The sequence below is a fragment of the Ovis canadensis genome, chromosome X (assembly GCF_042477335.2).
Source record: "Ovis canadensis isolate MfBH-ARS-UI-01 breed Bighorn chromosome X, ARS-UI_OviCan_v2, whole genome shotgun sequence".
Taxonomy (NCBI): domain Eukaryota; kingdom Metazoa; phylum Chordata; class Mammalia; order Artiodactyla; family Bovidae; genus Ovis; species Ovis canadensis.
The window spans coordinates 7831400-7854750 of NC_091727.1; positions in this window are offsets into that span (position 1 = coordinate 7831400).

Genomic DNA, 23351 nt, shown 5'->3' on the forward strand with positions numbered 1-23351 from the left:
TGGCTCAAGCCCTACTTGGCTGGGGCCGAGTGCACCTCCAGGACGGCAGAGCTCCAGCTCTGCTCAGAGGCCCGATCTGGCAGAGTTGCTGGCGCGAGGCTGCTCTGCCCTGGGCGAGCCTTGCCCAGACTTGCCTCGCTGCTAGGCTTCCTGCCCAGGAAGGAGCCGGCTGCGCGAGGCTGGGAGACGCCACTGGCGCCTTCCTGGCCTCAGCTCCGCTCCTACCTTGCTTTGCACCTAGGCCCGAGGCGTCCTTGGGGAGGGCTTAGGGTCCGCTGGCTTGCACACTGCCAAGGGCTCCAGCAGGGAGAGCTCTGTGCGAGGGAAGGGAAGGGCTAGTGCAGGGCTCCTCCAGTGGTTGCTTGGCCGCCCAGACTCAGCGCCGCACGGAGTGCTCCAGGTTCTCAGGGCCCCTGGCTGGGGTCTGCAGCCACGCACACCTGGAGGCTGACTCCCTGGGCGCTCAGCAGCTGTTTCACACAGGTAGCTTCCCTAGCGCCCTCCGCCCCAGCAGAGACGTGTGCAGCTGGTTGGGGCCTGCCCCTGCGTGCCTGGGCTCCCGCCCACAGCCCCAGCTCAGGGCAAGCAGCCCCTGAGCCAAGACCTGCAGGAGGCGCAGAGCGCCCCCACCTGGAAGCCGAGTGAACAGCTGGCGGGGAGGCGAGCCTCCTCAAGGGAAGAAGAGGCAGCCCAGCCTCGTTTGGCTCAAGCCCTACTTGGCTGGAGCCGAGTGCGCCTCCTGGACGGCAGAGCTCCAGCTCTGCTCAGAGGCCCGATCTGGCAGAGTTGCTGGCGCGAGGCTGCTCTGCCCTGGGCGAGCCTTGCCCAGACTTGCCTCGATGCTAGGCTTCCTGCCCAGGAAGGAGCAGGCTGCGCGAGGCTGGGAGACGCCACTGGCGCCTTCCTGGCCTCAGCTCCGCTCCTGCCTTGCCTTTGCACCTCGGCCCCAGGCGTCCTTTGGGAGTGCTTAGAGGCCGGTGGCTTGCACACTGCCAAGGGCTCCAGCAGGGAGAGCTCTGTGTGAGGAAGGGAAGGGCTAGTGTAGGGCTCCTCCAGTGGTTGCTTGGCCGCCCAGACTCAGCGCCGCACGGAGTGCACCAGGTTCCCAGGGCCCCTGGCTGGGGTCTGCAGCCACGCACACCCGGAGGCTGACTCCCTGGGCGCCCAGCAGCTGCCTCACACACGTAGATTCCCTAGCGCTCTCCTCCCCAGCAGAGACGTGTGCAGCTGTTTGGGGCCAGCCCCTGCGTGCCTGGGCTCCCGCCCACAGCCCCAGCTCAGGGCAAGCAGCCCCTGAGCCAAGACCTGCAGGAGGCGCAGAGCGCCCCCACCTGGAAGCCGAGTGAACAGCTGGCGGGGAGGCGAGCCTCCTCGAGGGAAGAAGAGGCAGCCCAGCCTCGTTTGGCCCAAGCCCTACTTGGCTGGAGCCGAGTGTGCCTCCAGGACGGCAGAGCTCCAGCTCTGCTCAGAGGCCCGATCTGGCAGAGTTGCTGGCGCGAGGCTGCTCTGCCCTGGGCGAGCCTTGCCCAGACTTGCCTCGCTGCTAGGCTTCCTGCCCAGGAAGGAGCCGGCTGCGCGAGGCTGGGAGACGCCACTGGCGCCTTCCTGGCCTCAGCTCCGCTCCTGCCTTGCCTTTGCACCTAGGCCCGAGGCGTCCTTGGGGAGGGCTTAGGGTCCGCTGTCTTGCACACTGCCAAGGGCTCCAGCAGGGAGAGCTCTGTGGGAGGAAGGGAAGGGCTAGGGCAGGGCTCCTCCAGTGGTTGCTTGGCCGCCCAGACTCAGCGCCGCACGGAGTGCACCAGGTTCCCAGGGCCCCTGGCTGGGGTCTGCACCCACGCACACCCGGAGGCTGACTCCCTGGGCGCCCAGCAGCTGCCTCACACACGTAGCTTCCCTAGCGCTCTCCTCCCCAGCAGAGACGTGTGCAGCTGGTTGGGGCCTGCCCCTGCGTGCCTGGGCTCCCGCCCACAGCCCCAGCTCAGGGCAAGCAGCCCCTGAGCCAAGACCTGCAGGAGGCGCAGAGCGCCCCCACCTGGAAGCCGAGTGAACAGCTGGCGGGGAGGCGAGCCTCCTCGAGGGAAGAAGAGGCAGCCCAGCCTCGTTTGGCTCAAGCCCTACTTGGCTGGAGCCGAGTGCGCCTCCAGGACGGCAGAGCTCCAGCTCTGCTCAGAGGCCCGATCTGGCAGAGTTGCTGGCGCGAGGCTGCTCTGCCCTGGGCGAGCCTTGCCCAGACTTGCCTCGCTGCTAGGCTTCCTGCCCAGGAAGGAGCCGGCTGCGCGAGGCTGGGAGAGGCCACTGGCGCCTTCCTGGCCTCAGCTCCGCTCCTGCCTTGCCTTTGCACCTAGGCCCCAGGTGTCCTTGGGGAGGGCTTAGGGTCCCCTGGCTTGCACACTGCCAAGGGCTCCAGCAGGGAGAGCTCTGTGCGAGGGAAGGGAAGGGCTAGTGCAGGGCTCCTCCAGCGGTTGCTTGGCCGCCCAGACTCAGCGCCGCACGGAGTGCACCAGGTTCCCAGGGCCCCTGGCTGGGGACTGCAGCCACGCACACCCGGAGGCTGACTCCCTGGGCGCCCAGCAGCTGCCTCACACACGTAGCTTCCTTAGCGCTCTCCTCCCCAGCAGAGACGTGTGCAGCTGGTTGGGGCCTGCCCCTGCGTGCCTGGGCTCCCGCCCACAGCCCCAGCTCAGGGCAAGCAGCCCCTGAGCCAAGACCTGCAGGAGGCGCAGAGCGCCCCCACCTGGAAGCCGAGTGAACAGCTGGCGGGGAGGCGAGCCTCCTCGAGGGAAGAAGAGGCAGCCCAGCCACGTTTGGCTCAAGCCCTACTTGGCTGGAGCCGAGTGCGCCTCCAGGACGGCAGAGCTCCAGCTCTGCTCAGAGGCCCGATCTGGCAGAGTTGCTGGCGCGAGGCTGCTCTGCCCTGGGCGAGCCTTGCCCAGACTTGCCTCGCTGCTAGGCTTCCTGCCCAAGAAGGAGCAGGCTGCGCGAGGCTGGGAGACCCCACTGGCGCCCTCCTGGCCTCAGCTCCGCTCCTGCCTTGCCTTTGCACATAGGCCCCAGGAGTCCTTTGGGAGTGCTTAGAGGCCGGTGGCTTGCACACTGCCAAGGGCTCCAGCAGGGAGAGCTCTGTGCGAGGAAGGGAAGGGCTAGTGCAGGGCTCCTCCAGTGGTTGCTTGGCCGCCCAGACTCAGCGCCGCACGGAGTGCACCAGGTTCCCAGGGCCCCTGGCTGGGGTCTGCAGCCACGCACACCCGGAGGCTGACTCCTTGGGCGCCCAGCAGCTGCCTCACACACGTAGCTTCCCTAGCGCTCTCCTCCCCAGCAGAGACGTGTGCAGCTGGTTGGGGCCTGCCCCTGCGTGCCTGGGCTCCCGCCCACAGCCCCAGCTCAGGGCAAGCAGCCCCTGAGACAAGACCTGCAGGAGGCGCAGAGCGCCCCCACCTGGAAGCCGAGTGAACAGCTGGCGGGGAGGCGAGCCTCCTCGAGGCAAGAAGAGGCAGCCCAGCCTCGTTTGGCTCAAGCCCTACTTGGCTGGAGCCGAGTGCACCTCCAGGACGGCAGAGCTCCAGCTCTGCTCAGAGGCCCCATCTGGCAGACTTGCTGGCGCGAGGCTGCTCTGCCCTGGGCGAGCCTTGCCCAGACTTGCCTCGCTGCTAGGCTTCCTGCCCAGGAAGGAGCCGGCTGCGCGAGGCTGGGAGACGCCACTGGCGCCTTCCTGGCCTCAGCTCCGCTCCTGCCTTGACTTTGCACCTAGGCCCCAGGCGTCCTTGGGGAGGGCTTAGGGTCCGCTGGCTTGCACACTGCCAAGGGCTCCAGCAGGGAGAGCTCTGTGCGAGGGAAGGGAAGGGCTAGTGCAGGGCTCCTCCAGTGGTTGCTTGGCCGCCCAGACTCAGCGCCGCACGGAGTGCACCAGGTTCCCAGGGCCCATGGCTGGGGTCTGCAGCCACGCACACCCGGAGGCTGACTCCTTTGGCGCCCAGCAGCTGCGTCACACACGTAGCTTCCCTAGCGCTCTCCTCCCCAGCAGAGACGTGTGCAGCTGGTTGGGGCCTGCCCCTGCGTGCCTGGGCTCCCGCCCACAGCCCCAGCTCAGGGCAAGCAGCCCCTGAGCCAAGACCTGCAGGAGGCGCAGAGCGCCCCCACCTGGAAGCCGAGTGAACAGCTGGCGGGGAGGCGAGCCTCCTCGAGGGAAGAAGAGGCAGCCCAGGCTCGTTTGGCTCAAGCCCTACTTGGCTGGAGCAGAGTGCGCCTCCAGGACGGCAGAGCTCCAGCTCTGCTCAGAGGCCCGATCTGGCAGAGTTGCTGGCGCGAGGCTGCTCTGCCCTGGGCGAGCCTTGCCCAGACTTGCCTCGCTGCTAGGCTTCCTGCCCAGGAAGGAGCCGGCTGCGCGAGGCTGGGAGACGCCACTGGCGCCTTCCTGGCCTCAGCTCCGCTCCTGCCTTGCCTTTGTACCTAGGCCCCTGGCGTCCTTGGGGAGGGCTTAGGATCCGCTGGCTTGCACACTGCCAAGGGCTCCAGCAGGGAGAGCTCTGTACGAGGAAGGGAAGGGCTAGTGCAGGGCTCCTCCAGTGGTTGCTTGGCCGCCCAGACTCAGCGCCGCACGGAGTGCACCAGGTTCCCAGGGCCCCTGGCTGGGGTCTGCAGCCACGTACACCTGGAGGCTGACTCCATGGGCGCCCAGCAGCTGCCTCACACACGTAGCTTCCCTAGCGCCCTCCTCCCCAGCAGAGACGTGTGCAGCTGGTTGGGGCCTGCCCCTGCGTGCCTGGCCTCCCGCCCACAGCCCCAGCTCAGGGCAAGCAGCCCCTGAGCCAAGCCCTGCAGGAGGCGCAGAGCGCCCCCACCTGGAAGCCGAGTGAACAGCTGGCGGGGAGGCGAGCCTCCTCGAGGGAAGAAGAGGCAGCCCACGCTCGTTTGGCTCAAGCCCTACTTGGCTGGAGCCGAGTGCGCCTCCAGGACGGCAGAGCTCCAGCTCTGCTCAGAGGCCCGATCTGGCAGAGTTGCTGGCGCGAGGCTGCTCTGCCCTGGGCGAGCCTTGCCCAGACTTGCCTCGCTGCTAGGCTTCCTGCCCAGGAATGAGCCGGCTGCGCGAGGCTGGGAGACGCCACTGGCGCCTTCCTGGCCTCAGCTCCGCTCCTGCCTTGCCTTTGTACATAGGCCCCAGGCGTCCTTGGGGAGGGCTTAGGGTCCGCTGGCTTGCACACTGCCAAGGGCTCCAGCAGGGAGAGCTCTGTGCGAGGAAGGGAAGGGCTAGTGCAGGGCTCCTCCAGTGGTTGCTTGTCCGCCCAGACTCAGCGCCGCACGGAGTGCACCAGGTTCCCAGGGCCCCTGGCTGGGGTCTGCAGCCACGTACACCTGGAGGCTGACTCCATGGGCGCCCAGCAGCTGCCTCACACACGTAGCTTCCCTAGCGCCCTCCTCCCCAGCAGAGACGTGTGCAGCTGGTTGGGGCCTGCCCCTGCGTGCCTGGGCTCCCGCCCACAGCCCCAGCTCAGGGCAAGCAGCCCCTGAGCCAAGACCTGCAGGAGGCGCAGAGCGCCCCCACCTGGAAGCCGAGTGAAGAGCTGGCGGGGAGGCGAGCCTCCTCGAGGGAAGAAGAGGCAGCCCAGGCTCGTTTGGCTCAAGCCCTACTTGGCTGGAGCCGAGTGCGCCTCCAGGACGGCAGAGCTCCAGCTCTGCTCAGAGGCCCGATCTGGCAGAGTTGCTGGCGCGAGGCTGCTCTGCCCTGGGCGAGCCTTGCCCAGACTTGCCTCGCTGCTAGGCTTCCTGCCCAGGAAGGAGCCGGCTGCGCGAGGCTGGGAGACGCCACTGGCGCCTTCCTGGCCTCAGCTCCGCTCCTGCCTTGCCTTTGCACCTAGGCCCCAGGCGTCCTTGGGGAGGGCTTAGGATCCGCTGGCTTGCACACTGCCAAGGGCTCCAGCAGGGAGAGCTCTGTGCGAGGAAGGGAAGGGCTAGTGCAGGGCTCCTCCAGTGGTTGCTTGGCCGCCCAGACTCAGCGCCGCACGGAGTGCACCAGGTTCCCAGGGCCCCTGGCTGGGGTCTGCAGCCACGTACACCTGGAGGCTGACTCCATGGGCGCCCAGCAGCTGCCTCACACAAGTAGCTTCCCTAGCGCCCTCCTCCCCAGTAGAGACGTGTGCAGCTGGTTGGGGCCTGCCCCTGCGTGCCTGGTCTCCCGCCCACAGCCCCAGCTCAGGGCAAGCAGCCCCTGAGCCAAGCCCTGCAGGAGGCGCAGTGGGCCCCCACCTGGAAGCCGAGTGAAAAGCTGGCGGGGAGGCGAGCCTCCTCGAGGGAAGAAGAGGCAGCCCAGCCTCGTTTGGCTCAAGCCCTACTTGGCTGGAGCCGAGTGCGCCTCCAGGACGGCAGAGCTCCAGCTTTGCTCAGAGGCCCGATCTGGCAGAGTTGCTGGCGCGAGGCTGCTCTGCCCTGGGCGAGCCTTGCCCAGACTTGCCTCGCTGCTAGGCTTCCTGCCCAGGAAGGAGCAGGCTGCGCGAGGCTGGGAGACGCCACTGGCGCCTTCCTGGCCTCAGCTCCGCTCCTGCCTTGCCTTTGCACCTAGGCCCAAGGCGTCCTTGGGGAGGGCTTAGGATCCGCTGGCTTGCACACTGCCAAGGGCTCCAGCAGGGAGAGCTCTGTGCGACGAAGGGAAGGGCTAGTGCAGGGCTCCTCCAGTGGTTGCTTGTCCGCCCAGACTCAGCGCCGCACGGAGTGCACCAGGTTCCCAGGGCCCCTGGCTGGGGTCTGCAGCCACGTACACCTGGAGGCTGACTCCATGGGCGCCCAGCAGCTGCCTCACACACGTAGCTTCCCTAGCGCCCTCCTCCCCAGCAGAGACGTGTGCAGCTGGTTGGGGCCTGCCCCTGCGTGCCTGGGCTCCCGCCCACAGCCCCAGCTCAGGGCAAGCAGCCCCTGAGCCAAGCCCTGCAGGAGGCGCAGAGCGCCCCCACCTGGAAGCCGAGTGAAAAGCTGGCGGGGAGGCGAGCCTCCTCGAGGGAAGAAGAGGCAGCCCAGGCTCGTTTGGCTCAAGCCCTACTTGGCTGGATCCGAGTGCGCCTCCAGGACGGCAGAGCTCCAGCTCTGCTCAGAGGCCCGATCTGGCAGAGTTGCTGGCGCGAGGCTGCTCTGCCCTGGGCGAGCCTTGCCCAGACTTGCCTCGCTGCTAGGCTTCCTGCCCAGGAAGGAGCCGGCTGCGCGAGGCTGGGAGACGCCACTGGCGCCTTCCTGGCCTCAGCTCCGCTCCTGCCTTGCCTTTGCACCTAGGCCCCAGGCGTCCTTGGGGAGGGCTTAGGATCCGCTGGCTTGCACACTGCCAAGGGCTCCAGCAGGGAGAGCTCTGTGCGAGGAAGGGAAGGACTAGTGCAGGGCTCCTCCAGTGGTTGCTTGGCCGCCCAGACTCAGCGCCGCACGGAGTGCACCAGGTTCCCAGGGCCCCTGGCTGGGGTCTGCAGCCACGTACACCTGGAGGCTGACTCCATGGGCGCCCAGCAGCTGCCACACACAAGTAGCTTCCCTAGCGCCCTCCTCCCCAGTAGAGACGTGTGCAGCTGGTTGGGGCCTGCCCCTGCGTGCCTGGTCTCCCGCCCACAGCCCCAGCTCAGGGCAAGCAGCCCCTGAGCCAAGCCCTGCAGGAGGCGCAGTGGGCCCCCACCTGGAAGCCGAGTGAAAACCTGGCGGGGAGGCGAGCCTCCTCGAGGGAAGAAGAGGCAGCCCAGCCTCGTTTGGCTCAAGCCCTACTTGGCTGGAGCCGAGTGCGCCTCCAGGACGGCAGAGCTCCAGCTTTGCTCAGAGGCCCGATCTGGCAGAGTTGCTGGCGCGAGGCTGCTCTGCCCTGGGCGAGCCTTGCCCAGACTTGCCTCGCTGCTAGGCTTCCTGCCCAGGAAGGAGCAGGCTGCGCGAGGCTGGGAGACGCCACTGGCGCCTTCCTGGCCTCAGCTCCGCTCCTGCCTTGCCTTTGCACCTAGGCCCAAGGCGTCCTTGGGGAGGGCTTAGGGGCCGGTGGCTTGCACACTGCCAAGGGCTCCAGCAGGGAGAACTCTGTGTGAGGAAGGGAAGGGCTAGTGCAGGGCTCCTCCAGTGGTTGCTTGGCCGCCCAGACTCAGCGCCGCACGGAGTGCACCAGGTTCCCAGGGCCCCTGGCTGGGGTCTGCAGCCACGCACACCTGGAGGCTGACTCCCTGGGCGTCCAGCAGCTGCCTCACACACGTAGCTTCCCTAGCGCTCTCCTCCCCAGCCGAGACGTGTGCAGCTGGTTGGGGCCTGCCCCTGCGTGCCTGGGCTCCCGCCCACAGCCCCAGCTCAGGGCAAGCAGCCCCTGATCCAAGACCTGCAGGAGGCGCAGAGCGCCCCCACCTGGAAGCCGAGTGAACAGCTGCCGGGGAGGCGAGCCTCCTCAAGGGAAGAAGAGGCAGCCCAGCCTCGTTTGGCTCAAGCCCTACTTGGCTGGAGCCGAGTGCGCCTCCAGGACGGCAGAGCTCCAGCTCTGCTCAGAGGCCCGATCTGGCAGAGTTGCTGGCGCGAGGCTGCTCTGCCCTGGGCGAGCCTTGCCCAGACTTGCCTCGCTGCTAGGCTTCCTGCCCAGGAAGGAGCCGGCTGCGCAAGGCTGGGAGACGCCACTGGCGCCTTCCTGGCCTCAGCTCCGCTCCTGCCTTGCCTTTGCACCTAGGCCCCAGGCGTCCTTGCGGAGGGCTTCGGGTCCGCTGGCTTGCACACTGCCAAGGGCTCCAGCAGGGAGAGCTCTGTGCGAGGGAAGGGAAGGGCTAGTGCAGGGCTCCTCCAGTGGTTGCTTGGCCGCCCAGACTCAGCGCCGCACGGAGTGCACCAGGTTCCCAGGGCCCCTTTCTGGGGTCTGCAGCCTCGCACACCCGGAGGCTGACTCCTTGGGCGCCCAGCAGCTGCCTCACACACGTAGCTTCCCTAGCGCTCTCCTCCCCAGCAGAGACGTGTGCAGCTGGTTGGGGCCTGCCCCTGCGTGCCTGGGCTCCCGCCCACAGCCCCAGCTCAGGGCAAGCAGCCCCTGAGCCAAGACCTGCAGGAGGCGCAGAGCGCCCCCACCTGGAATCCGAAAGAACAGCTGGCGGGGAGGCGAGCCTCCTCGAGGGAAGAAGAGGCAGCCCAGCCTCGTTTGGCTCAAGCCCTACTTGGCTGGAGCCGAGTGCGCCTCCAGGACGGCAGAGCTCCAGCTCTGCTCAGAGGCCCGATCTGGCAGAGTTGCTGGCGCGAGGCTGCTCTGCCCTGGGCGAGCCTTGCCCAGACTTGCCTCGCTGCTAGGCTTCCTGCCCAGGAAGGAGCAGGCTGCGCGAGGCTGGGAGACACCACTGGCGCCCTCCTTGCCTCAGCTCCGCTCCTGCCTTGCCTTTGCACCTCGGCCCCAGGCGTCCTTGGGGAGGGCATAGGGTCCGCTTGCTTGCACACTGCCAAGGGCTCCAGCAGGGAGAGCTCTGTGCGAGGGAAGGGAAGGGCTAGTGCAGGGCTCCTCCAGTGGTTGCTTGGCCGCCCAGACTCAGCGCCGCACGGAGTGCACCAGGTTCCCAGGGCCCCTGGCTGGGGTCTGCAGCCACGCACACCCGGAGGCTGACTCCCTGGGCACCCAGCAGCTGCCTCACACACGTAGCTTCCCTAGCGCTCTCCTCCCCAGCAGAGACGTGTGCAGCTGGTTGGGGCCTGCCCCTGCGTGCCTGGGCTCCCGCCCACAGCCCCAGCTCAGGGCAAGCAGCCCCTGAGCCAAGACCTGCAGGAGGCGCAGAGCGCCACCACCTGGAAGCCGAGTGAACAGCTGGCAGGGAGGCGATCCTCCTCGAGGGAAGAAGAGGCAGCCCAGCCTCGTTTGGCTCAAGCCCTACTTGGCTGGATCCGAGTGCGCCTCCAGGACGGCAGAGCTCCAGCTCTGCTCAGAAGCCCGATCTGGCAGAGTTGCTGGCACGAGGCTGCTCTGCCCTGGGCGAGCCTTGCCCAGACTTGCCTCGCTGCTAGGCTTCCTGCCCAGGAAGGAGCAGGCTGCGCGAGGCTGGGAGACGCCACTGGCGCCTTCCTGGCCTCAGCTCCGCTCCTGCCTTGCCTTTGCACCTAGGCCCGAGGCGTCCTTGGGGACGGCTTAGGGTCCGCTGGCTTGCACACTGCCAAGGGCTCCAGCAGGGAGAGCTCTGTGCGAGGGAAGCGAAGGGCTAGTGCAGGGCTGCTCCAGTGGTTGCTTGGCCGCCCAGACTCAGCGCCGCACGGAGTGCACCAGGTTCCCAGGGCCCCTGGCTGGGGTCTGCAGCCACGCACACCCGGAGGCTGACTCCCTGGGCGCCCAGCAGCTGCCTCACACACGTAGCTTCCCTAGCGCTCTCCTCCCCAGCAGAGACGTGTGCAGCTGGTTGGGGCCTGCCCCTGCGTGCCTGGGCTCCCGCCCTCAGCCCCAGCTCAGGGCAAGCAGCCCCTGAGCCAAGACCTGCAGGAGGCGCAGAGCGCCCCCACCTGGAATCCGAAAGAACAGCTGGCGGGGAGGCGAGCCTCCTCTAGGGAAGAAGAGGCAGCCCAGCCTCGTTTGGCCAAGCCCTACTTGGCTGGAGCGGAGTGCGCCTCCAGGACGGCAGAGCTCCAGCTCTGCTCAGAGGCCCGATCTGGCAGAGTTGCAGGCGCGAGGCTGCTCTGCCCTGGGCGAGCCTTGCCCAGACTTGCCTCGCTGCTAGGCTTCCTGCCCAGGAAGGAGCCGGCTGCGCGAGGCTGGGAGACGCCACTGGCGCCTTCCTGGCCTCAGCTCCGCTCCTGCCTTGCCTTTGCACCTCGGCCCCAGGCGTCCTTGGGGAGGGCTTAGGGTCCGCTGGCTTGCACACTGCCAAGGGCTCCAGCAGGGAGAGCTCTGTGCGAGGGAAGGGAAGGGCTAGTGCAGGGCTCCTCCAGTGGTTGCTTGGCCGCCCAGACTCAGCGCCGCACGGAGTGCACCAGGTTCCCAGGGCCCCTGGCGGGGGTCTGCAGCCACGCACACCCGGAGGCTGACTCCCTGGGCGCCCAGCAGCTGAATCACACACGTAGCTTCCCTAGCGCTCTCCTCCCCAGCAGAGAGGTGTGCAGCTGGTTGGGGCCTGCCCCTGCGTGCCTGGGCTCCCGCCCACAGCCCCAGCTCAGGGCAAGCAGCCCCTGAGCCAAGACCTGCAGGAGGCGCAGAGCGCCCCCACCTGGAATCGGAGTTAACAGCTGGCGGGGAGGCGAGCCTCCTCGAGGGAAGAAGAGGCAGCCCAGCCTCGTTTGGCTCAAGCCCTACTTGGCTGGAGCCGAGTGCGCCTCCTGGACGGCAGAGCTCCAGCTCTGCTCAGAGGCCCGATCTGGCAGAGTTGCTGGCGCGAGGCTGCTCTGCCCTGGGCGAGCCTTGCCCAGACTTGCCTCGCTGCTAGGCTTCCTGCCCAGGAAGGAGCAGGCTGCGCGAGGCTGGGAGACGCCACTGGCGCCTTCCTGGCCTCAGCTCCGCTCCTGCCTTGCCTTTGCACCTAGGCCCCAGGCTTCCTTTGGGAGGGCTTAGGGGCCGGTGGCTTGCACACTGCCAAGGGCTCCAGCAGGGAGAGCTCTGTGCGAGGAAGGGAAGGGCTAGTGCAGGGCTCCTCCAGTGGTTGCTTGGCCGCCCAGACTCAGCGCCGCACGGAGTGCACCAGGTTCCCAGGGCCCCTGGCTGGGGTCTGCAGCCACGCACACCCGGAGGCTGACTCCCTGGGCGCCCAGCAGCTGCCTCACACACGTAGCTTCCCTAGCGCTCTCCTCCCCAGCAGAGACGTGTGCAGCTGGTTGGGGCCTGCCCCTGCGTGCCTGGGCTCCGGCCCTCAGCCCCAGCTCAGGGCAAGCAGCCCCTGAGCCAAGACCTGCAGGAGGCGCAGAGCGCCCCCACCTGGAATCCGAAAGAACAGCTGGCGGGGAGGCGAGCCTCCTCGAGGGAAGAAGAGGCAGCCCAGCCTCGTTTGGCCAAGCCCTACTTGGCTGGAGCGGAGTGCGCCTCCAGGCCGGCAGAGCTCCAGCTCTGCTCAGAGGCCCGATCTGGCAGAGTTGCAGGCGCGAGGCTGCTCTGCCCTGGGCGAGCCTTGCCCAGACTTGCCTCGCTGCTAGGCTTCCTGCCCAGGAAGGAGCCGGCTGCGCGAGGCTGGGAGACGCCACTGGCGCCTTCCTGGCCTCAGCTCCGCTCCTGCCTTGCCTTTGCACCTCGGCCCCAGGCGTCCTTGGGGAGGGCTTAGGGTCCGCTGGCTTGCACACTGCCAAGGGCTCCAGCAGGGAGAGCTCTGTGCGAGGGAAGGGAAGGGCTAGTGCAGGGCTCCTCCAGTGGTTGCTTGGCCGCCCAGACTCAGCGCCGCACGGAGTGCACCAGGTTCCCAGGGCCCCTGGCTGGGGTCTGCAGTCACGCAAACCTGGAGGCTGACTCCCTGGGCACCCAGCAGCTGTTTCACACAGGTAGCTTCCCTAGCACCCTCCTCCCCAGCAGAGACGTGTGCAGCTGGTTGGGGCCTGCCCCTGCGTGCCTGGGCTCCCGCCCACAGCCCCAGCTCAGGGCAAGCTGCCCCTGAGCCAAGCCCTGCAGGAGGCGCAGAGCGCCCCCACCTGGAAGCCGAGTGAACAGCTGGCGGGGAGGCGAGCCTCCTCGAGGGAAGAAGAGGCAGCCCAGCCTCGTTTGGCTCAAGCCCTACTTGGCTGGAGCCGAGTGCGCCTCCAGGACGGCAGAGCTCCAGCTCTGCTCAGAGGCCCGATCTGGCAGAGTTGCTGGCGCGAGGCTGCTCTGACCTGGGCGAGCCTTGCCCAGACTTGCCTCGCTGCTAGGCTTCCTGCCCAGGAAGGAGCAGGCTGCGCGAGGCTGGGAGACGCCACTGGCGCCTTCCTGGCCTCAGCTCCGCTCCTGCCTTACCTTTGCACCTAGGCCCCAGGCGTCCTTGGGGAGGGCTTAGGGTCCGCTGGCTTGCACACTGCCAAGGGCTCCAGCAGGGAGAGCTCTGTGCGAGGGAAGGGAAGGGCTAGTGCAGGGCTCCTCCAGTGGTTGCTTGGCTCTCCAGACTCAGCGCCGCACGGAGTGCACCAGGTTCCCAGGGCCCCTGGCTGGGGTCTGCAGCCACGCACACCCGGAGGCTGACTCCTTGGGCGCCCAGCAGCTGCCTCACACACGTAGCTTCCCTAGCGCTCTCCTCCCCAGCAGAGACGTGTGCAGCTGGTTGGGGCCTGCCCCTGCGTGCCTGCGCTCCCGCCCACAGCCCCAGCTCAGGGCATGCAGCCCCTGAGCCAAACCGTGCAGGAGGCGCAGAGCGCCCCCACCTGGAATCCGAAAGAGCAGCTGGCGGGGAGGCGAGCCTCCTCGAGGGAAGAAGAGGCAGCCCACGCTCGTTTGGCTCAAGCCCTACTTGGCTGGAGCCGAGTGCGCCTCCAGGACGGCAGAGCTCCAGCTCTGCTCAGAGGCCCGATCTGGCAGAGTTGCTGGCGCGAGGCTGCTCTGCCCTGGGCGAGCCTTGCCCAGACTTGCCTCGCTGCTAGGCTTCCTGCCCAGGAAGGAGCCGGCTGCGCGAGGCTGGGAGATGCCACTGGCGCCTTCCTGGACTCAGCTCGGCTCCTGCCTTGCCTTTGCACCTAGGCCCCAGGCGTCCTTGGGGAGGGCTTAGGGTCCGCTGGCTTGCACACTGCCAAGGGCTCCAGCAGGGAGAGCTCTGTGCGAGGGAAGGGAAGGGCTAGTGCAGGGCTCCTCCAGTGGTTGCTTGGCCGCCCAGACTCAGCGCCGCACGGAGTGCACCAGGTTCCCAGGGCCCCTGGCTGGGGTCTGCAGCCACGCACACCCGGAGGCTGACTCCTTGGGCGCCCAGCAGCTGCCTCACACACGTAGCTTCCCTGGCGCTCTCCTCCCCAGCAGAGACGTGTGCAGCTGGTTGGGGCCTGCCCCTGCGTGCCTGGGCTCCCGCCCACATCCCCAGCTCAGGGCAAGCAGCCCCTGAGCCAAGCCCTGCAGGAGGGTCAGAGCGCCCCCACCTGGAATCCGAAAGAACAGCTGGCGGGGAGGCGAGCCTCCTCGAGGGAAGAAGAGGCAGCCCAGCCTCGTTTGGCTCAAGCCCTACTTGGCTGGAGCCGAGTGCGCCTCCAGGACGGCAGAGCTCCAGCTCTGCTCAGAGGCCCGATCTGGCAGAGTTGCTGGCGCGAGGCTGCTCTGACCTGGGCGAGCCTTGCCCAGACTTGCCTCGCTGCTAGGCTTCCTGCCCAGGAAGGAGCCGGCTGCGCGAGGCTGGGAGACGCCACTGGCGCCTTCCTGGCCTCAGCTCCGCTCCTGCCTTGCCTTTGCACCTAGGCCCCAGGCGTCCTTGGGGAGGGCTTAGGGTCCGCTGGCTTGCACACTGCCAAGGGCTCCAGCAGGGAGAGCTCTGTGCGAGGGAAGGGAAGGGCTAGTGCAGGGCTCCTCCAGTGGTTGCTTGGCCGCCCAGACTCAGCGCCGCACGGAGTGCACCAGGTTCCCAGGGCCCCTGGCTGGGGTCTGCAGCCACGCACACCCGGAGGCTGACTCCTTGGGCGCCCAGCAGCTGCCTCACACACGTAGCTTCCCTGGCGCTCTCCTCCCCAGCAGAGACGTGTGCAGCTGGTTGGGGCCTGCCCCTGCGTGCCTGGGCTCCCGCCCACATCCCCAGCTCAGGGCAAGCAGCCCCTGAGCCAAACCTGCAGGAGCCGCAGAGCGCCCCCACCTGGAAGCCGAGTGAACAGCTGGCGGGGAGGCGAGCCTCCTCGAGGGAAGAAGAGGCAGCCCAGCCTCGTTTGGCTCAAGCCCTACTTGGCTGGAGCCGAGTGCGCCTCCTGGACGGCAGAGCTCCAGCTCTGCTCAGAGGCCCGATCTGGCAGAGTTGCTGGCGCGAGGCTGCTCTGACCTGGGCGAGCCTTGCCCAGACTTGCCTCGCTGCTAGGCTTCCTGCCCAGGAAGGAGCCGGCTGCGCGAGGCTGGGAGACGCCACTGGCGCCTTCCTGGCCTCAGCTCCGCTCCTGCCTTGCCTTTGCACCTAGGCCCGAGGCGTCCTTTGGGAGGGCTTAGGGGCCGGTGGCTTGCACACTGCCAAGGGCTCCAGCAGGAAGAGCTCTGTGCGAGGGAAGGGAAGGGCTAGTGCAGGGCTCCTCCAGCGGTTGCTTGGCCGCCCAGACTCAGCGCCGCACGGAGAGCACCAGGCTCCCAGGGCCCCTGGCTGGGGTCTGCAGCCACGCACACCCGGAGGCTGACTCCTTGGGCGCCCACCAGCTGCCTCACACACGTAGCTTCCCTAGCGCTCTCCTCCCCAGCAGAGACGTGTGCAGCTGGTTGGGGCCTGCCCCTGCGTGCCTGGGCTCCGGCCCACAGTCCCAGCTCAGGGCAAGCAGCCCCTGAGCCAAGACCTGCAGGAGGCGCAGAGCGCCCCCACCTGGAAGCCGAGTGAACAGCTGGCGGGGAGGCGAGCCTCCTCGAGGGAAGAAGAGGCAGCCCAGCCTCGTTTGGCTCAATCCCTACTTGGCTGGAGCCGAGTGCGCCTCCAGGACGGCAGAGCTCCAGCTCTGCTCAGAGGCCCGATCTGGCAGAGTTGCTGGCGCGAGGCTGCTCTGCCCTGGGCGAGCCTTGCCCAGACTTGCCTCGCTGCTAGGCTTCCTGCCCAGGAAGGAGCCGGCTGCGCGAGGCTGGGAGACGCCACTGGCGCCTTCCTGGCCTCAGCTCCGCTCCTGCCTTGCCTTTGCACCTAGGCCCCAGGCGTCCTTGGGGAGGGCTTAGGGTCCGCTGGCTTGCACACTGCCAAGGGCTCCAGCAGGGAGAGCTCTGTGCGAGGGAAGGGAAGGGCTAGTGCAGGGCTCCTCCAGTGGTTGCTTGGCCGCCCAGACTCAGCGCCGCACGGAGTGCACCAGGTTCCCAGGGCCCCTGGCTGGGGTCTGCAGCCACGCACACCCGGAGGCTGACTCCCTGGGCGCCCAGCAGCTGCCTCACACACGTAGCTTCCCTAGCGCTCTCCTCCCCAGCAGAGACGTGTGCAGCTGGTTGGGGCCTGCCCCTGCGTGCCTGGGCTCCGGCCCACAGCCCCAGCTCAGGGCAAGCAGCCCCTGAGCCAAGACCTGCAGGAGGCGCAGAGCGCCCCCACCTGGAAGCCGAGTGAACAGCTGGCGGGGAGGCGAGCCTCCTCGAGGGAAGAAGAGGCAGCCCAGCCTCGTTTGGCCAAGCCCTACTTGGCTGGAGCGGAGTGCGCCTCCAGGCCGGCAGAGCTCCAGCTCTGCTCAGAGGCCCGATCTGGCAGAGTTGCAGGCGCGAGGCTGCTCTGCCCTGGGCGAGCCTTGCCCAGACTTGCCTCGCTGCTAGGCTTCCTGCCCAGGAAGGAGCCGGCTGCGCGAGGCTGGGAGACGCCACTGGCGCCTTCCTGGCCTCAGCTCCGCTCCTGCCTTGCCTTTGCACCTCGGCCCCAGGCGTCCTTGGGGAGGGCTTAGGGTCCGCTGGCTTGCACACTGCCAAGGGCTCCAGCAGGGAGAGCTCTGTGCGAGGGAAGGGAAGGGCTAGTGCAGGGCTCCTCCAGTGGTTGCTTGGCCGCCCAGACTCAGCGCCGCACGGAGTGCACCAGGTTCCCAGGGCCCCTGGCTGGGGTCTGCAGTCACGCACACCTGGAGGCTGACTCCCTGGGCACCCAGCAGCTGTTTCACACAGGTAGCTTCCCTAGCACCCTCCTCCCCAGCAGAGACGTGTGCAGCTGGTTGGGGCCTGCCCCTGCGTGCCTGGGCTCCCGCCCACAGCCCCAGCTCAGGGCAAGCTGCCCCTGAGCCAAGCCCTGCAGGAGGCGCAGAGCGCCCCCACCTGGAAGCCGAGTGAACAGCTGGCGGGGAGGCGAGCCTCCTCGAGGGAAGAAGAGGCAGCCCAGCCTCGTTTGGCTCAAGCCCTACTTGGCTGGAGCCGAGTGCGCCTCCTGGACGGCAGAGCTCCAGCTCTGCTCAGAGGCCCGATCTGGCAGAGTTGCTGGCGCGAGGCTGCTCTGCCCTGGGCGAGCCTTGCCCAGACTTGCCTCGCTGCTAGGCTTCCTGCCCAGGAAGGAGCCGGCTGCGCGAGGCTGGGAGACGCCACTGGCGCCTTCCTGGCCTCAGCTCCGCTCCTGCCTTACCTTTGCACCTAGGCCCCAGGCGTCCTTGGGGAGGGCTTAGGGTCCGCTGGCTTGCACACTGCCAAGGGCTCCAGCAGGGAGAGCTCTGTGCGAGGGAAGGGAAGGGCTAGTGCAGGGCTCCTCCAGTGGTTGCTTGGCTCTCCAGACTCAGCGCCGCACGGAGTGCACCAGGTTCCCAGGGCCCCTGGCTGGGGTCTGCAGCCACGCACACCCGGAGGCTGACTCCTTGGGCGCCCAGCAGCTGCCTCACACACGTAGCTTCCCTAGCGCTCTCCTCCCCAGCAGAGACGTGTGCAGCTGGTTGGGGCCTGCCCCTGCGTGCCTACGCTCCCGCCCACAGCCCCAGCTCAGGGCATGCAGCCCCTGAGCCAAACCGTGCAGGAGGCGCAGAGCGCCCCCACCTGGAATCCGAAAGAGCAGCTGGCGGGGAGGCGAGCCTCCTCGAGGGAAAAAGAGGCAGCCCACGCTCGTTTGGCTCAAGCCCTACTTGGCTGGAGCCGAGTGCGCCTCCAGGACGGCAGAGCTCCAGTTCTGCTCAGAGGCCCGATCTGGCAGAGTTGCTGGCGCGAGGCTGCTCTGCCCTGGGCGAGCCTTGCCCAGACTTGCCTCGCTGCTAGGCTTCCTGCCCAGGAAGGAGCCGGCTGCGCGAGGCTGGGAGATGCCACTGGCGCCTTCCTGGCCTCAGCTCGGCTCCTGCCTTGCCTTTGCACCTAGGCCCCAGGCGTCCTTGGGGAGGGCTTAGGGTCCGCTGGCTTGCACACTGCCAAGGGCTCCAGCAGGGAGAGCTCTGTGCGAGGGAAGGGAAGGGCTAGTGCAGGGCTCCTCCAGTGGTTGCTTGGCCGCCCAGACTCAGCGCCGCACGGAGTGCACCAGGTTCCCAGGGCCCCTGGCTGGGGTCTGCAGCCACGCACACCCGGAGGCTGACTCCTTGGGCGCCCAGCAGCTGCCTCACACACGTAGCTTCCCTGGCGCTCTCCTCCCCAGCAGAGACGTGTGCAGCTGGTTGGGGCCTGCCCCTGCGTGCCTGGGCTCCCGCCCACATCCCCAGCTCAGGGCAAGCAGCCCCTGAGCCAAGCCCTGCAGGAGGGTCAGAGCGCCCCCACCTGGAATCCGAAAGAACAGCTGGCGGGGAGGCGAGCCTCCTCGAGGGAAGAAGAGGCAGCCCAGCCTCGTTTGGCTCAAGCCCTACTTGGCTGGAGCCGAGTGCGCCTCCAGGACGGCAGAGCTCCAGCTCTGCTCAGAGGCCCGATCTGGCAGAGTTGCTGGCGCGAGGCTGCTCTGACCTGGGCGAGCCTTGCCCAGACTTGCCTCGCTGCTAGGCTTCCTGCCCAGGAAGGAGCCGGCTGCGCGAGGCTGGGAGACGCCACTGGCGCCTTCCTGGCCTCAGCTCCGCTCCTGCCTTGCCTTTGCACCTAGGCCCCAGGCGTCCTTGGGGAGGGCTTAGGGTCCGCTGGCTTGCACACTGCCAAGGGCTCCAGCAGGAAGAGCTCTGTGCGAGGGAAGGGAAGGGCTAGTGCAGGGCTCCTCCAGTGGTTGCTTGGCCGCCCAGACTCAGCGCCGCACGGAGTGCACCAGGTTCCCAGGGCCCCTGGCTGGGGTCTGCAGCCACGCACACCCGGAGGCTGACTCCTTGGGCGCCCAGCAGCTGCCTCACACACGTAGCTTCCCTGGCGCTCTCCTCCCCAGCAGAGACGTGTGCAGCTGGTTGGGGCCTGCCCCTGCGTGCCTGGGCTCCCGCCCACATCCCCAGCTCAGGGCAAGCAGCCCCTGAGCCAAGCCTTGCAGGAGGGTCAGAGCGCCCCCACCTGGAATCCGAAAGAACAGCTGGCGGGGAGGCGAGCCTCCTCGAGGGAAGAAGAGGCAGCCCAGCCTCGTTTGGCTCAAGCCCTACTTGGCTGGAGCCGAGTGCGCCTCCAGGACGGCAGAGCTCCAGCTCTGCTCAGAGGCCCGATCTGGCAGAGTTGCTGGCGCGAGGCTGCTCTGCCCTGGGCGAGCCTTGCCCAGACTTGCCTCGCTGCTAGGCTTCCTGCCCAGGAAGGAGCCGGCTGCGCGAGGCTGGGGGACGCCACTGGCGCCTTCCTGGCCTCAGCTCCGCTCCTGCCTTGCCTTTGCACCTAGGCCCCAGGCGTCCTTGGGGAGGGCTTAGGGTCCGCTGGCTTGCACACTGCCAAGGGCTCCAGCAGGGAGAGCTCTGTGCGAGGGAAGGGAAGGGCTAGTGCAGGGCTCCTCCAGTGGTTGCTTGGCCGCCCAGACTCAGCGCCGCACGGAGTGCACCAGGTTCCCAGGGCCCCTGGCTGGGGTCTGCAGCCACGCACACCCGGAGGCTGACTCCTTGGGCGCCCAGCAGCTGCCTCACACACGTAGCTTCCCTAGCGCTCTCCTCCCCAGCAGAGACGTGTGCAGCTGGTTGGGGCCTGCCCCTGCGTGCCTGGGCTCCCGCCCACAGCCCCAGCTCAGGGCAAGCAGCCCCTGAGCCAAACCTGCAGGAGCCGCAGAGCGCCCCCACCTGGAAGCCGAGTGAACAGCTGGCGGGGAGGCGAGCCTCCTCGAGGGAAGAAGAGGCAGCCCAGCCTCGTTTGGCTCAAGCCCTACTTGGCTGGAGCGGAGTGCGCCTCCAGGACGGCAGAGCTCCAGCTCTGCTCAGAGGCCCGATCTGGCAGAGTTGCAGGCGCGAGGCTGCTCTGCCCTGGGCGAGCCTTGCCCAGACTTGCCTCGCTGCTAGGCTTCCTGCCCAGGAAGGAGCCGGCTGCGCGAGGCTGGGAGACGCCACTGGCGCCTTCCTGGCCTCAGCTCCGCTCCTGCCTTGCCTTTGCACCTCGGCCCCAGGCGTCCTTGGGGAGGGCTTAGGGTCCGCTGGCTTGCACACTGCCAAGGGCTCCAGCAGGGAGAGCTCTGTGCGAGGGAAGGGAAGGGCTAGTGCAGGGCTCCTCCAGTGGTTGCTTGGCCGCCCAGACTCAGCGCCGCACGGAGTGCACCAGGTTCCCAGGGCCCCTGGCTGGGGTCTGCAGTCACGCACACCTGGAGGCTGACTCCCTGGGCACCCAGCAGCTGTTTCACACAGGTAGCTTCCCTAGCACCCTCCTCCCCAGCAGAGACGTGTGCAGCTGGTTGGGGCCTGCCCCTGCGTGCCTGGGCTCCCGCCCACAGCCCCAGCTCAGGGCAAGCTGCCCCTGAGCCAAGCCCTGCAGGAGGCGCAGAGCGCCCCCACCTGGAAGCCGAGTGAACAGCTGGCAGGGAGGCGAGCCTCCTCGAGGGAAGAAGAGGCAGCCCAGCCTCGTTTGGCTCAAGCCCTACTTGGCTGGAGCCGAGTGCGCCTCCTGGACGGCAGAGCTCCAGCTCTGCTCAGAGGCCCGATCTGGCAGTGTTGCTGGCGCGAGGCTGCTCTGCCCTGGGCGAGCCTTGCCCAGACTTGCCTCGCTGCTAGGCTTCCTGCCCAGGAAGGAGCAGGCTGCGCGAGGCTGGGAGACGCCACTGGCGCCTTCCTGGCCTCAGCTCCGCTCCTGCCTTACCTTTGCACCTAGGCCCCAGGCGTCCTTGGGGAGGGCTTAGGGTCCGCTGGCTTGCACACTGCCAAGGGCTCCAGCAGGGAGAGCTCTGTGCGAGGGAAGGGAAGGGCTAGTGCAGGGCTCCTCCAGTGGTTGCTTGGCTCTTCAGACTCAGCGCCGCACGGAGTGCACCAGGTTCCCAGGGCCCCTGGCTGGGGTCTGCAGCCACGCACACCCGGAGGCTGACTCCTTGGGCGCCCAGCAGCTGCCTCACACACGTAGCTTCCCTAGCGCTCTCCTCCCCAGCAGAGACGTGTGCAGCTGGTTGGGGCCTGCCCCTGCGTGCCTGCGCTCCCGCCCACAGCCCCAGCTCAGGGCATGCAGCCCCTGAGCCAAACCGTGCAGGAGGCGCAGAGCGCCCCCACCTGGAATCCGAAAGAGCAGCTGGCGGGGAGGCGAGCCTCCTCGAGGGAAGAAGAGGCAGCCCACGCTCGTTTGGCTCAAGCCCTACTTGGCTGGAGCCGAGTGCGCCTCCAGGACGGCAGAGCTCCAGTTCTGCTCAGAGGCCCGATCTGGCAGAGTTGCTGGCGCGAGGCTGCTCTGCCCTGGGCGAGCCTTGCCCAGACTTGCCTCGCTGCTAGGCTTCCTGCCCAGGAAGGAGCCGGCTGCGCGAGGCTGGGAGATGCCACTGGCGCCTTCCTGGCCTCAGCTCGGCTCCTGCCTTGCCTTTGCACCTAGGCCCCAGGCGTCCTTGGGGAGGGCTTAGGGTCCGCTGGCTTGCACACTGCCAAGGGCTCCAGCAGGGAGAGCTCTGTGCGAGGGAAGGGAAGGGCTAGTGCAGGGCTCCTCCAGTGGTTGCTTGGCCGCCCAGACTCAGCGCCGCACGGAGTGCACCAGGTTCCCAGGGACCCTGGCTGGGGTCTGCAGCCACGCACACCCGGAGGCTGACTCCTTGGGCGCCCAGCAGCTGCCTCACACACGTAGCTTCCCTGGCGCTCTCCTCCCCAGCAGAGACGTGTGCAGCTGGTTGGGGCCTGCCCCTGCGTGCCTGGGCTCCCGCCCACATCCCCAGCTCAGGGCAAGCAGCCCCTGAGCCAAGCCCTGCAGGAGGGTCAGAGCGCCCCCACCTGGAATCCGAAAGAACAGCTGGCGGGGAGGCGAGCCTCCTCGAGGGAAGAAGAGGCAGCCCAGCCTCGTTTGGCTCAAGCCCTACTTGGCTGGAGCCGAGTGCGCCTCCAGGACGGCAGAGCTCCAGCTCTGCTCAGAGGCCCGATCTGGCAGAGTTGCTGGCGCGAGGCTGCTCTGACCTGGGCGAGCCTTGCCCAGACTTGCCTCGCTGCTAGGCTTCCTGCCCAGGAAGGAGCCGGCTGCGCGAGGCTGGGAGACGCCACTGGCGCCTTCCTGGCCTCAGCTCCGCTCCTGCCTTGCCTTTGCACCTAGGCCCCAGGCGTCCTTGGGGAGGGCTTAGGGTCCGCTGGCTTGCACACTGCCAAGGGCTCCAGCAGGGAGAGCTCTGTGCGAGGGAAGGGAAGGGCTAGTGCAGGGCTCCTCCAGGGGTTGCTTGGCCGCCCAGACTCAGCGCCGCACGGAGTGCACCAGGTTCCCAGGGCCCCTGGCTGGGGTCTGCAGCCACGCACACCCGGAGGCTGACTCCTTGGGCGCCCAGCAGCTGCCTCACACACGTAGCTTCCCTGGCGCTCTCCTCCCCAGCAGAGACGTGTGCAGCTGGTTGGGGCCTGCCCCTGCGTGCCTGGGCTCCCGCCCACATCCCCAGCTCAGGGCAAGCAGCCCCTGAGCCAAGCCTTGCAGGAGGGTCAGAGCGCCCCCACCTGGAATCCGAAAGAACAGCTGGCGGGGAGGCGAGCCTCCTCGAGGGAAGAAGAGGCAGCCCAGCCTCGTTTGGCTCAAGCCCTACTTGGCTGGAGCCGAGTGCGCCTCCAGGACGGCAGAGCTCCAGCTCTGCTCAGAGGCCCGATCTGGCAGAGTTGCTGGCGCGAGGCTGCTCTGCCCTGGGCGAGCCTTGCCCAGACTTGCCTCGCTGCTAGGCTTCCTGCCCAGGAAGGAGCCGGCTGCGCGAGGCTGGGAGACGCCACTGGCGCCTTCCTGGCCTCAGCTCCGCTCCTGCCTTGCCTTTGCACCTAGGCCCCAGGCGTCCTTGGGGAGGGCTTAGGGTCCGCTGGCTTGCACACTGCCAAGGGCTCCAGCAGGGAGAGCTCTGTGCGAGGGAAGGGAAGGGCTAGTGCAGGGCTCCTCCAGTGGTTGCTTGGCCGCCCAGACTCAGCGCCGCACGGAGTGCACCAGGTTCCCAGGGCCCCTGGCTGGGGTCTGCAGCCACGCACACCCGGAGGCTGACTCCTTGGGCGCCCAGCAGCTGTCTCACACACGTAGCTTCCCTAGCGCTCTCCTCCCCAGCAGAGACGTGTGCAGCTGGTTGGGGCCTGCCCCTGCGTGCCTGGGCTCCCGCCCACAGCCCCAGCTCAGGGCAAGCAGCCCCTGAGCCAAACCTGCAGGAGCCGCAGAGCGCCCCCACCTGGAAGCCGAGTGAACAGCTGGCGGGGAGGCGAGCCTCCTCGAGGGAAGAAGAGGCAGCCCAGCCTCGTTTGGCTCAAGCCCTACTTGGCTGGAGCCGAGTGCGCCTCCTGGACGGCAGAGCTCCAGCTCTGCTCAGAGGCCCGATCTGGCAGAGTTGCTGGCGCGAGGCTGCTCTGACCTGGGCGAGCCTTGCCCAGACTTGCCTCGCTGCTAGGCTTCCTGCCCAGGAAGGAGCCGGCTGCGCGAGGCTGGGAGACGCCACTGGCGCCTT